The 12751-nt window shown below is 45.7% G+C and overlaps 1 protein-coding gene across 1 annotated transcript in view; it reads left to right on the top strand.

Annotated features, from left to right (window-relative positions):
* Positions 1-12751, top strand: part of KCNC1 (potassium voltage-gated channel subfamily C member 1) — a 195093-nt gene that overhangs the window by 26924 nt on the left and 155418 nt on the right. The window lies entirely within an intron of this gene.

Genomic DNA, 12751 nt, shown 5'->3' with positions numbered 1-12751 from the left:
GGGAGGGAGGGAGTGCAAAAGGGGGAAGGAGGATTCCCAGCTCTAAACAAAGGGAAATCCCGGAATGCCAGCGCGAAAGGCGGTGCTCGCGTTCCTCCTCCCTTGCTCAAAAGCCCCAATAACCTTCACCAGCAAGGCAGACCCCCACGGGAAGGAAGGGGACGGGCTGACTCACCGAGCATCTGGCTGAAGAGCAGCTGCTCCAGGTCGCCCAGCACGGTGAAGCACGGAGGGAGAAGAAAGAATGAAAGAAGGGGAGGAACGGCCCCTCCTTTCTCTCTCTCTCTCTTCCAGCGCCACGGAACAGAAGGGGACTAGGGCGCGCACACACACGCCCAGCTTCTGAAGCACGGAGGGAGAAGAAAGAATGAAAGAAGGGGAGGAACGGCCCCTCCTTTCTCTCTCTCTCTCTCTCTTCCAACGGGAAAACGCTCTTTCGCTTGCGGGGGAGAGGAGGGAGGGAGGGAGGGAGGTTGGCTTGCTTATTCAACCCTTCCCGGCTAGCCATCCAGCCCTTCCCAGGAGAAGGCGAGGAGTTTTGGGCGGCGACCTTTTTGCTAAGCGGCAGCTGCTGCCCCAACACCACCAGTTGGGGCGGGGCAGGTGAGCTGCAGTAACTCCCGCCAGGCTATGCATTGGCGGGAAGCCCTGGCGGTGCAGTCCTTCTCGGCTGAGGGAGGGAGGGTTTTCCCCCCCTCTTCTCTCTCCCGTTGCGCCTGAACATCTGCCTAGCAACAATGACGACACGGGGAGAACCTTTTTTTCTACTGGTTGAGCTTGGCCAATCGCCGGCTTGCTCTGAGTTGCTGCATTGTTTGTTCACCAGGCGTCTCAATTTACCAAGCGGGCGAGTTTGAGGTCGCGGGCGGGATGGCGCTGCGCTCTGCGCCGCCCGAAACCACCCAAAGGCCAGAAGAAAGGTCATTCCATCGGAGTAATGGGCGAGGCTCCTCCGGAAGGAGCCTTCGCTCCATTACTCCGATGGAATGACCTTTTCTTCTGGCCTTTGGGGTGGCTCTCGCGGCGGCGCAGCGCCATCGCCAGCGACCTCAGCTCGGCGTTCGCCGGTGACGGCTGTGCAGCAACTCAGAGCTGACGGCAGCTCAACCATGAGGTTCTTGTCGTCGTTGCTAGGCAGATGTTCAGGCGCAACGAGAGAAGAGAAACTCCTCCCTCAGCCGAGAAGGCTGGCGGCTCCCCTGCCCAGCCCTCTCACTGCACCACCAGGGCTTCCCGCCACCGCCACAGAGCGAGCCCGACTCCTCCTGCCCGAATCGCGCCCGTGCGAGTGCTGATGGGAGCTGCTGAGTCCGGCCTGAGCTTGGCGGCTGCTAGGCGCGAGCCCGGGAGGCTGAGGAAGGAGCGGCGGCGGGGTTGCAGCCAGCCGGGCTCGCACAGCATGGGTAAGGCGGAGAGGAAGGAGCCTTCGCTCCATTACTCCGATGGAATGACCTTTTCTTCTGGCCTTTGGGGTGGCTCTCGCGGTAGCGGGCTCTCCCTCAGCCGAGAAGGCTGGCGGCTCCCCTGCCCAGCCCTCTCACTGCACCACCAGGGCTTCCCAGCGCCAATGCACAGTCCGCCAAGTTTGCGCGTCCGCCCACCAGACACGGGAATGGGGGCCGGCCTGGGGCGACAAATCCCGAGACCTCGGCGGGCCGCTCCCGTCCCTCCCATGGGAGTCCGTTCGGTACCCCTCCTGTGCGGGGTTCCGAGGCGTGAACTCGAGTATAAGCCGAGGGGACGTTTTTCAGCACAAAAAACGTGCTGAAAAACTCGGCTTATACTCGAGTATATACGGTACTTTTTTTTTTACCATAAGTTCAAATACAAAATGAGCACAAATCCAAGACTTATGTCAAGCATATTTAGCCTCCTCTTTTTTAAATCAGCAAAAAACTATTACTCTGGGTAGAAAAGACTGCCAGAAAAATGATAGAAGCTGGTCAATTAAAGTCGAGAAAAATGATTCCCTGCATATCTGAGTTTCCTATATTTTACAAAGAGGAACTAATATTATTAACTATTTTTAAAATTTTAGCTGTCATTCTACTGGGAAGGAAGGAAGGAAGTGCTACAGAGAATCCTAGATTCTCCTTGAGAGTCCAGTGAACTTAAGGTGGAAGACAGATTTTTAAAGATTTTGAAAGGCCTCAGCACAAAATATTGCTTTGATCTCCCTTCCATGCAGTTTTCTTTCCATTGCAAGGCCCAATGAAATATATATAGGAGCCCAAGCACTATAAGAAAATAAAACAAACAACAAAAATACCCAAGGTAGGAAAAGCCCACATGTAGTTCTCTAGCAAAAGATTTCTATTCTTATGGAAGCCTACACATAAATTAAAGATAAACACATTTGTGATTATACTCCTATGGGCTGAAGCTACTGCTTAAGCTTGCTGTCGGTTCCACTCACCCTTTGTAACTATGTATGTAAAGGAAGATTTATGTATCCAGCAGATATTTTAGGTTTAAGTAAATCAGATGAGAAACAGCCTACAGTTCTTTACTCTTGTAGTGTATTATCTTTTAGGCAGCATTACATTCAAATTTACATCACCTTGAATTCCCCAAACATTTGCAACTCAAAGTTAATGAAAAGGAGAGTTGATCTGAGTTACAAAAAATTATATCACAGCAATATCCTATTTTGAATCCCAATGGGTTCAAAAATAATGTTAAGGTCTGTTCATATATCAGAAAGAACATCTTCAGTTAGGTTCATTCATGCACATTTTGTAAAAGTGATGCTGGTGGTACCAGATATTTGTATAGCAGCTACAATTTATAAAGGCTATTTGCTGTTAGGGAATCCAGCATTTACGGATCTTTGTGAAGTATTGTGTCGTGTCCCACTCCTCTGCTGACAGCGGGTCAGGAAATCCGAATCAGGCGTGCCTCTGCAGCTCTGCCAAAGTCCTAGCAAAGTCCTCAGGGCAGGCAGGAGACCAGAAAGTGACTTCAGCAAGATATGTTTAGACTTTGTCTGACTCAGAGAATGCCAGAAAGCAGGTCCTTTATATAGGCCATGGGGTGTGGCTCTATGACTCAGCACTTATACAGGCCTGCCCCTCCCTTCCTTCTGTTGCCTCCGTCTATCAAGTCTTCTGACGCGAGGGTCACTCCAGTCTGCAGCTGTTGGCAATTGACCTCCCTCAGGCTCACATGCTGTGGAGGAGGGGGAGGGGTCTAGTTGCTCCGTTTGCCTGGGCATGGAGCCAGAGTTGGGGGCTGGAGATACTTCCTCCTCTTCAGCCTGTCTGGGCATGGAGCCAGGGCTGGGGCCGGGAGGCATACTAGGACATTCTTCCGTGTTCGGAAGCAGATAAGAAGGCCCCGGCTGTGGTGAGATCGGACGAGACACAACATATTGCTCTCTGTCTAAATCATCTTCTAAGAAGGTTCTGTTCTATTAGAGCAGGGGTGTCAAACTCAAGGCCTGCGGGCCAGATCCAGCTCATGGGGTGCTTAGATCTGGCCCACAGGGCCACCCTGGAAACAATGAAGGACCTCCCCGCAATGCCTCTGCCAGCAAAAACAGAGCTCAGGAGGGCTGTGCGCATGCTCCGTTTTCGGGAATACCCTCAGTTTAGAGAGTCTTGCTAGCCTTGCACAGTCTTATGTAGTCATTTGAAATTGCTAACTCTATGACTCATGAATGCTTTAGATTATTGTCTAAATTAAAATAGTGATCCAGTAGCCCATCTTTAAAATGCTCTTCTATCCTGAATCCTAGTGAGACAACTAGGGTTGGGAACCTCAAAATCTTTGAGCCAATCTGAGCAAAAATTAAACACAGAATGTGTCAGTAGACAATCACTTGGTTTGACTTCTTACATAGCTGAATAGCTACATGATTCATTAGTATATACAGCCGCATTTTATTTACAAGGTACAGTCAGTGTCTAAGCAATATAAATATAGTAATGTAGCTTATTGAATTTAAGTTAGACTGGATAATCTAATTTGTCATCTAGGGATGAAGGAAAACAAATATATATATTTAATATCTGAAAATGTTTTCCCAATAACAAAATGATAGTGGCTATCAGAGTTTGGGAGGGACAGAAACTCATCTAGTCGATTCAGATTTAGAACCTACTTATTTTTTTTACCATAAGTTCAAATACAAAATGAGCACAAATCCAAGACTTATGTCAAGCATATTTAGCCTCCTCTTTTTTAAATCAGCAAAAAACTATTACTCTGGGTAGAAAAGACTGCCAGAAAAATGATAGAAGCTGGTCAGTTAAAGTCGAGAAAAATGATTCCCTGCATATCTGAGTTTCCTATATTTTACAAAGAGGAACTAATATTATTAACTATTTTTAAAATATTAGCTGTCATTCTACTGGGAAGGAAGGAAGGAGGGAAAGAAGGAAGGAGGAAGGAAGGAAGGAAGGAAGGAAGGAAGGAAGGAAGGAAGGAAGGAAGGAAGGAAGGAAGGAAGGAAGTGCTACAGAGAATCCTAGATTCTCCTTGAGAGTCCAGTGAACTTAAGGTGGAAGACAGATTTTTAAAGATTTTGAAAGGCCTCAGCACAAAATATTGCTTTGATCTCCCTTCCATGCAGTTTTCTTTCCATTGCAAGGCCCAATGAAATATATATAGGAGCCCAAGCACTATAAGAAAATAAAACAAACAACAAAAATACCCAAGGTAGGAAAAGCCCACATGTAGTTCTCTAGCAAAAGATTTCTATTCTTATGGAAGCCTACACATAAATTAAAGATAAACACATTTGTGATTATACTCCTATGGGCTGAAGCTACTGCTTAAGCTTGCTGTCGGTTCCACTCACCCCTTTGTAACTATGTATGTAAAGGAAGATTTATGTATCCAGCAGATATTTTAGGTTTAAGTAAATCAGATGAGAAACAGCCTACAGTTCTTTACTCTTGTAGTGTATTATCTTTTTAGGCAGCATTACATTCAAATTTACATCACCCTTGAATTCCCCAAACATTTGCAACTCAAAGTTAATGAAAAGGAGAGTTGATCTGAGTTACAAAAAATTATATCACAGCAATATCCTATTTTGAATCCCAATGGGTTCAAAAATAATGTTAAGGTCTGTTCATATATCAGAAAGAACATCTTCAGTTAGGTTCATTCATGCACATTTTGTAAAAGTGATGCTGGTGGTACCAGATATTTGTATAGCAGCTACAATTTATAAAGGCTATTTGCTGTTAGGGAATCCAGCATTTACGGATCTTTGTGAAGTATTGTGTCGTGTCCCACTCCTCTGCTGACAGCCGGGTCAGGGAAATCCGAATCAGGCGTGCCTCTGCAGCTCTGCCAAAGTCCTAGCAAAGTCCTCAGGGCAGGCAGGAGACCAGAAAGTGACTTCAGCAAGATATGTTTAGACTTTGTCTGACTCAGAGAATGCCAGAAAGCAGGTCCTTTATATAGGCCATGGGGTGTGGCTCTATGACTCAGCACTTATACAGGCCTGCCCCTCCCTTCCTTCTGTTGCCTCCGTCTATCAAGTCTTCTGACGCGAGGGTCACTCCAGTCTGCAGCTGTTGGCAATTGACCTCCCTCAGGCTCACATGCTGTGGAGGAGGGAGGGTCTAGTTGCTCCGTTTGCCTGGGCATGGAGCCAGAGTTGGGGCTGGAGATACTTCCTCCTCTTCAGCCTGTCTGGGCATGGAGCCAGAGTTGGGGCTGGAGATACTTCCTCCTCTTCAGCCTGTCTGGGCATGGAGCCAGAGTTGGGGCTGGAGATACTTCCTCCTCTTCAGCCTGTCTGGGCATGGAGCCAGAGTTGGGGCTGGAGATACTTCCTCCTCTTCAGCCTGTCTGGGCATGGAGCCAGAGTTGGGGCTGGAGATACTTCCTCCTCTTCAGCCTGTCTGGGCATGGAGCCAGAGTTGGGGCTGGAGATACTTCCTCCTCTTCAGCCTGTCTGGGCATGGAGCCAGAGTTGGGGCTGGAGATACTTCCTCCTCTTCAGCCTGTCTGGGCATGGAGCCAGAGTTGGGGCTGGAGATACTTCCTCCTCTTCAGCCTGTCTGGGCATGGAGCCAGAGTTGGGGCTGGAGATACTTCCTCCTCTTCAGCCTGTCTGGGCATGGAGCCAGAGTTGGGGCTGGAGATACTTCCTCCTCTTCAGCCTGTCTGGGCATGGAGCCAGAGTTGGGGCTGGAGATACTTCCTCCTCTTCAGCCTGTCTGGGCATGGAGCCAGAGTTGGGGCTGGAGATACTTCCTCCTCTTCAGCCTGTCTGGGCATGGAGCCAGAGTTGGGGCTGGAGATACTTCCTCCTCTTCAGCCTGTCTGGGCATGGAGCCAGAGTTGGGGCTGGAGATACTTCCTCCTCTTCAGCCTGTCTGGGCATGGAGCCAGAGTTGGGGCTGGAGATACTTCCTCCTCTTCAGCCTGTCTGGGCATGGAGCCAGAGTTGGGGCTGGAGATACTTCCTCCTCTTCAGCCTGTCTGGGCATGGAGCCAGAGTTGGGGCTGGAGATACTTCCTCCTCTTCAGCCTGTCTGGGCATGGAGCCAGAGTTGGGGCTGGAGATACTTCCTCCTCTTCAGCCTGTCTGGGCATGGAGCCAGAGTTGGGGCTGGAGATACTTCCTCCTCTTCAGCCTGTCTGGGCATGGAGCCAGAGTTGGGGCTGGAGATACTTCCTCCTCTTCAGCCTGTCTGGGCATGGAGCCAGGGCTGGGGCCGGGAGGCATACTAGGACATTCTTCCGTGTTCGAAGCAGATAAGAAGGCCCGGCTGTGGTGAGATCGGACGAGACACAACATATTGCTCTCTGTCTAAATCATCTTCTAAGAAGGTTCTGTTCTATTAGAGCAGGGTGTCAAACTCAAGGCCTGAGGCCCAGATCCCGCTCATGGGGTGCTTAGATTTGGCCCACAGGGCCACCCTGAAACAATGAAGGCACATTAGAGAATAAAATAACAAGAAGCAAGAGAGTAACAATGAAATAGTTTATCTTTGAGCTAAGATCATTGATTATTGGAAAGCAAAGGCTGGATTTAAAGAAAGGCAAGACGAATACTAATCTCTTACCTATTTGATCATTGGTACTTTAATTGCCAAAAAAGTGTTAAGCTGCTATTAGCAATTTCTCTGCAAACATGAAGCCTTGAATGGCTTTATCAAGAAGAAAAAGAAGCTACTCTGTCTCCCCCTGTCCCCCACCCCCAGCCCATTTCTGCCTCTAGGGGTATGACTAGCATAAACCAGCAGGATTTTGGATAAGAATATAAATTAATATTATCGCACCACATCTAGATTGCTATATTCTTCAGAATTGCCATAAAACAAATTATTTTCAGCTGGTCACTAGCCAGCGGCTTTGATCATATTCATAATCTTTCTTGCATAAAGATGAGACACTTCAGAAGCTAACTAGAGTCAAGGAAGCATAATTTATGAGGCACTGCAGAAGATTCTATCGATAAGTCAACCATTCAAAATATTGAAATGCATGACTGGCGTGTGACATACAAGAATCTGATCTATAAATGTAGTTTGTGAGCCAAAGAGAACTGGGGGGAAAAAATCAGAAAAGATGTGAGGAAAAAGTGCAACAGAATACAGGAAGAGGGAAGGACAGTGTGATGGAAAAACAGGCAGGGTTCCACTCACCCCTTTGTAACTATGTATGTAAAGGAAGATTTATGTATCCAGCAGATATTTTAGGTTTAAGTAAATCAGATGAGAAACAGCCTACAGTTCTTTACTCTTGTAGTGTATTATCTTTTTAGGCAGCATTACATTCAAATTTACATCACCCTTGAATTCCCCAAACATTTGCAACTCAAAGTTAATGAAAAGGAGAGTTGATCTGAGTTACAAAAAATTATATCACAGCAATATCCTATTTTGAATCCCAATGGGTTCAAAAATAATGTTAAGGTCTGTTCATATATCAGAAAGAACATCTTCAGTTAGGTTCATTCATGCACATTTTGTAAAAGTGATGCTGGTGGTACCAGATATTTGTATAGCAGCTACAATTTATAAAGGCTATTTGCTGTTAGGGAATCCAGCATTTACGGATCTTTGTGAAGTATTGTGTCGTGTCCCACTCCTCTGCTGACAGCCGGGTCAGGGAAATCCGAATCAGGCGTGCCTCTGCAGCTCTGCCAAAGTCCTAGCAAAGTCCTCAGGGCAGGCAGGAGATCAGAAAGTGACTTCAGCAAGATATGTTTAGACTTTGTCTGACTCAGAGAATGCCAGAAAGCAGGTCCTTTATATAGGCCATGGGGTGTGGCTCTATGACTCAGCACTTATACAGGCCTGCCCCTCCCTTCCTTCTGTTGCCTCCGTCTATCAAGTCTTCTGACGCGAGGGTCACTCCAGTCTGCAGCTGTTGGCAATTGACCTCCCTCAGGCTCACATGCTGTGGAGGAGGGGGAGGGGTCTAGTTGCTCCGTTTGCCTGGGCATGGAGCCAGAGTTGGGGGCTGGAGATACTTCCTCCTCTTCAGCCTGTCTGGGCATGGAGCCAGGGCTGGGGCCGGGAGGCATACTAGGACATTCTTCCGTGTTCGGAAGCAGATAAGAAGGCCCTGGCTGTGGTGAGATCGGACGAGACACAACATATTGCTCTCTGTCTAAATCATCTTCTAAGAAGGTTCTGTTCTATTAGAGCAGGGGTGTCAAACTCATGGGGTGCTTAGATCTGGCCCACAGGGCCACCCTGGAAACAATGAAGGACCGCCCCGCAATGCCTCTGCCAGCAAAAACAGAGCTCAGGAGGGCTGTGTGCATGCTCCGTTTTCACTGGCAGAGTGCTAGGTAAACAAACTACCAGCAAAAGTGGCATTTAAGTGATGGTGAGCTGGCCACGCCCACTGTGTCCATGTCCCCCCCCCCGGGTCAAACATAATCATGATGCGGCCTTCAATGAAATCAAGTTTGCCACCCCTGTATTAGAGCCACTAGTTTAACTATCAGACACATATAGAGTTTATGAAATGTACTAAGAGACTCTACCATCTGGCTCCTATGGTGTTAGACACGCAGTATTTATCTTTATACTTTGTCCTTTTTGATTCAGAAACAAGCTTACTACAACTTAAAACAGACCAGAATAATACAAAAGCCGACAAAAGTAAGGTAGCAGAACATTTTCATAATGAAATCACATCTACTTTTCTCAAGGTTTATAGCAATAAGTGCTTACCAAGCCTATCTGAACTAGGGTGCACTCTTTCATTTTAGGTAGATGAAATGGTTCCTTCCATGGTTTTTTCCATCTAATTATTCACTTAATAATTTATGCCTCATATTTTAGATCAATAACCTGTTTGTTTGTTTTTTATTTGCATTTATATCCCGCCCTTCTCCGAAGACTCAGGGCAGCTTACACTATGTTAAGCAATAGTCTTCATCCATTTGTATATTATATACAAAGTCAACTTATTGCCCCCACCCAACAATCTGGGTCCTCATTTTACCTATCTTATAAAGGATGGAAGGCTGAGTCAACCTTGGGCCTGGTGGGACTTGAACCTGCAGTAATTGCAGGCAGCTGTGTTAATAACAGACTGTCTTAGCAGTCTGAGCCACCATAATTTGAAATAACACAATCTTCCTTCCCAATTATTGTCATATCTTTTGGGATTAATTTTTATTATTTTATTCATTAATGTAATAGTAAAGGTAATGCAGGTAAAATCATACACACAAGATTTGAGTTTTTCGGACAATATTATCAATCTTTCATCTTACCACTTTCTGTTATTTTTATTTATTTATTTTATTTATTTATTTATTTTGTCACACAGTATATATAAGCATAAGCATGAAGTAACTATACAATATATAAGCATATTCATACATATTCATGTATGAATATGTAATAACTATATTAATTGGATATAACAAAAGGAAACAATAGGGCAGGAACGGTAGGCACGTTTGTGCTCTTATGCTGAGAAATACAAATTATTTTGACCCATTTTGCTTTTATGATCCTTCCTCTGGCATGGATTACTGCCTGATGCCAAACTAAAGAAAGTTGGATGCTTTCTGTCTTGATGGCTGTCACAAAGTATTCCTTGGATTTCATTTAATCGTTATCGTTAAATTCTGTTTCTTTGGAGCAGGGGTCTCCAGCCTTGACAACTTTAAGCCTGGTGGACTTCAACTCCCAAGGTTGGAGACCCCTGCTTTGGAGCACATATTTATTTGATTCACCAATATTCTCTTCCATATAGGCGGTTCTTCCTCCGTCGCATTTGGATTTGCAAAAGTACACTTATAATTCATGAGATTCATATCATCCATAGCTTCCTAGGATTGCAGTCCTATTTTTATTCTTTGAGAAACTACATTATCTACTTGGAATAGAAGGCTGATTCAACTTCCAGGACTACATATGATATAATGAAGAGAGATTTGGTGGTATCGGCAATAGAAAGAATTATCTGACATAAATAATATTCCCAGCTCTTAAAATAAAAATATTGCTACTTGGGTGGACCTGTGAATAGCTGTCTGGAACACCAGAGAAACAGAAAAGATGCTGGGCTCAGTCCCTCTGAAATCTCAGAGAGAAGAATAGCTAATCTTAAATGGTATAAAACAAATCTTTTTTAAAAAAGTATTTTAACAAGGTAAATAGATCTAAATTAGTTAAATGTTCAGTAAAATGCTGATGTCGTAAGCTGCCCAAAGTCATTGGACAGTCAGATGGGCAGCATAAAAATTTAATAAATAAATAAATCCTTGTTAAAAAGCCATCATTTTAGCTATGATCTTAGTGTGGAACAACCTGATAAGACTTGCAAAGTCTTGATAATACTTCTTGTATGACAGATCAGAGCTAAGGATGAGTGACCATTGTTCTGGCCTAATGACATCGCAAGAAAACTAAGAATTGACATTGATATTGGAGCAAAAGTGCAATTTTAAGAGCTTTTGAGAACTTATGGTAGAAAAATACTAGGGTCATGATGGCGAGCTTATGGTACACATGGCACAGGTGACACAAGTAGCCATATCAATGGCATATGAGCTTAGCTGCCAGCTGAACTTCCAGTCTTCTGGGCCCACCAGAAGTAGGGAAACAGGCTGTTTCCTGCCTCCGGAGGGCCTGGATGGTGGTGGGGAAGGCCTGTTTTTCTCTCTCACCAGGCTCCAGAGCCTCTCTATGAGTATGGAGAGGGCGAAAACGGTCTTCCCCACTCCCCTGGAGGTCCTCCGGGGCCCAGAAATGCCCGTTTACCAATTTCCAGTTGGACAGGAAGTGACGTTTTTTGCTGTCCCCAGCCTCCACAAGCTCCTAGAGAGGATCTGGAGGCTGGGGACAGCAAAAAATGTCCCTTCCTGCCCAACCAAAAATTAGTAAATGGACTCTTTCTGGCCTCTGGAGTGCCTGGGGGTGTGAGGAAGGCTGTTTTCACCCTCCCCAGACTCATAGAGGGGCTCTGGAGCAGGTGAGAGAGAAAAACAGGCCTTCCCCACCACCATCCAGGCCCTCCGGAGGCAGGAAACAGCCTGTTTCCCTACTTCTGGTGGGCCCAGAAGACTGGAAGTTCAGCTGGCAGCTAAGCTCACATGCCATTGATATGGCTACTCGTGTCACCTGTGCCACGCGGGGCCTACCGGGCCATCACGTGCCAAGGGGGGGGCGCATAGAATTATGGGTGTGGGCATGCATGTGCGTGACCCCTCCTGCCCCCCCTCCTGGCACGCGATGGCAAAAAGGTTAGCCATCACTGTACTAGGGCTTTTAAAAAAAAGGAGATCAATGAAAATCTGATTAAAACACACCATCCAAGCTAATTTGCAAATCACTGCACAGTTCTGCTTTCATGGAGCAATTTGAATCAGGTAGCTATGAAACATTCCATATGTTCAGGGTCTTTTCTACTGTTGTGGCAGACACGATATAATATCGCAGCTTCACTTATATAAATGCTGATCACTGAGAGGCAGTGGAAAAGTGTAATGGGCTTTCTCATAAAGACATTAGTTTTATGACCTCTTTAAACTTTCCTTCTGTAACAGCTCTTTGAGGAGAGCAAAGTTAGCAGAGCTTTGGTTTTCATTAACTTTCTCAGTTTTAAAATTCTTTCATATAGGCAATCATAAACTTTAACTTTGCTGCAGGGAGGGCGTCTGATGGTGACTATTATCTGTGGGGGCTCCCTTTCTTGGGAATAGCTTGCCCCCTAATATAATACATGATCTTTCAAAAAGCCTTTGAGATAAGAAAAGATCCCATGATCTTTCAGAAGCTTATAAAAACATGGCTGTTCTGGATGACCTTGGGCATTTAAATAGATCTCCTGTTACCTCTATGGTCGATTTGAGCTTTTAATCTACAATCAGGTATTATATTTATTGCACTTTGTTGTATGTTATTGTTTGTTGTTCTTCTACACTGCTTAGAATACATTGGTCTACACCAGAGGTGTCAAACTCGTGTCATCATGGTGGCATCACGTGACATATGGGAATTTTCCCCCCTTCTCTAAACCGGGGCAGCACATGACGCATCCAGCCCGCGGGCTGCGAGTTTGACACCCCTGGTCTACACGTTCAGACAGAAAGAAGGAAGGAAAGGAGAATTACTTCTGCGTTGATCCTGACAGCACAACCGGATTTTTAACATTGAATGTCGACTTAGTGCTCATTATTCAGATCTTGAATTTGGGATTAAACTTTATTTTGAATTCTGCATGATTGGGATAAAATTTCTCAAGAATGTGTGAAAGGACATTGTATGGCAGAGCTGGCCTGCTTAATGGCTGAGTTCAGAAATGGAGTGGTAGG

This window comes from Ahaetulla prasina, chromosome 1 (genome assembly GCF_028640845.1).
Source record: "Ahaetulla prasina isolate Xishuangbanna chromosome 1, ASM2864084v1, whole genome shotgun sequence".
NCBI lineage: Eukaryota > Metazoa > Chordata > Lepidosauria > Squamata > Colubridae > Ahaetulla > Ahaetulla prasina.
Note: the sequence above shows the minus strand (reverse complement) of the source record. Positions and strands in the feature narration are given on the sequence as shown.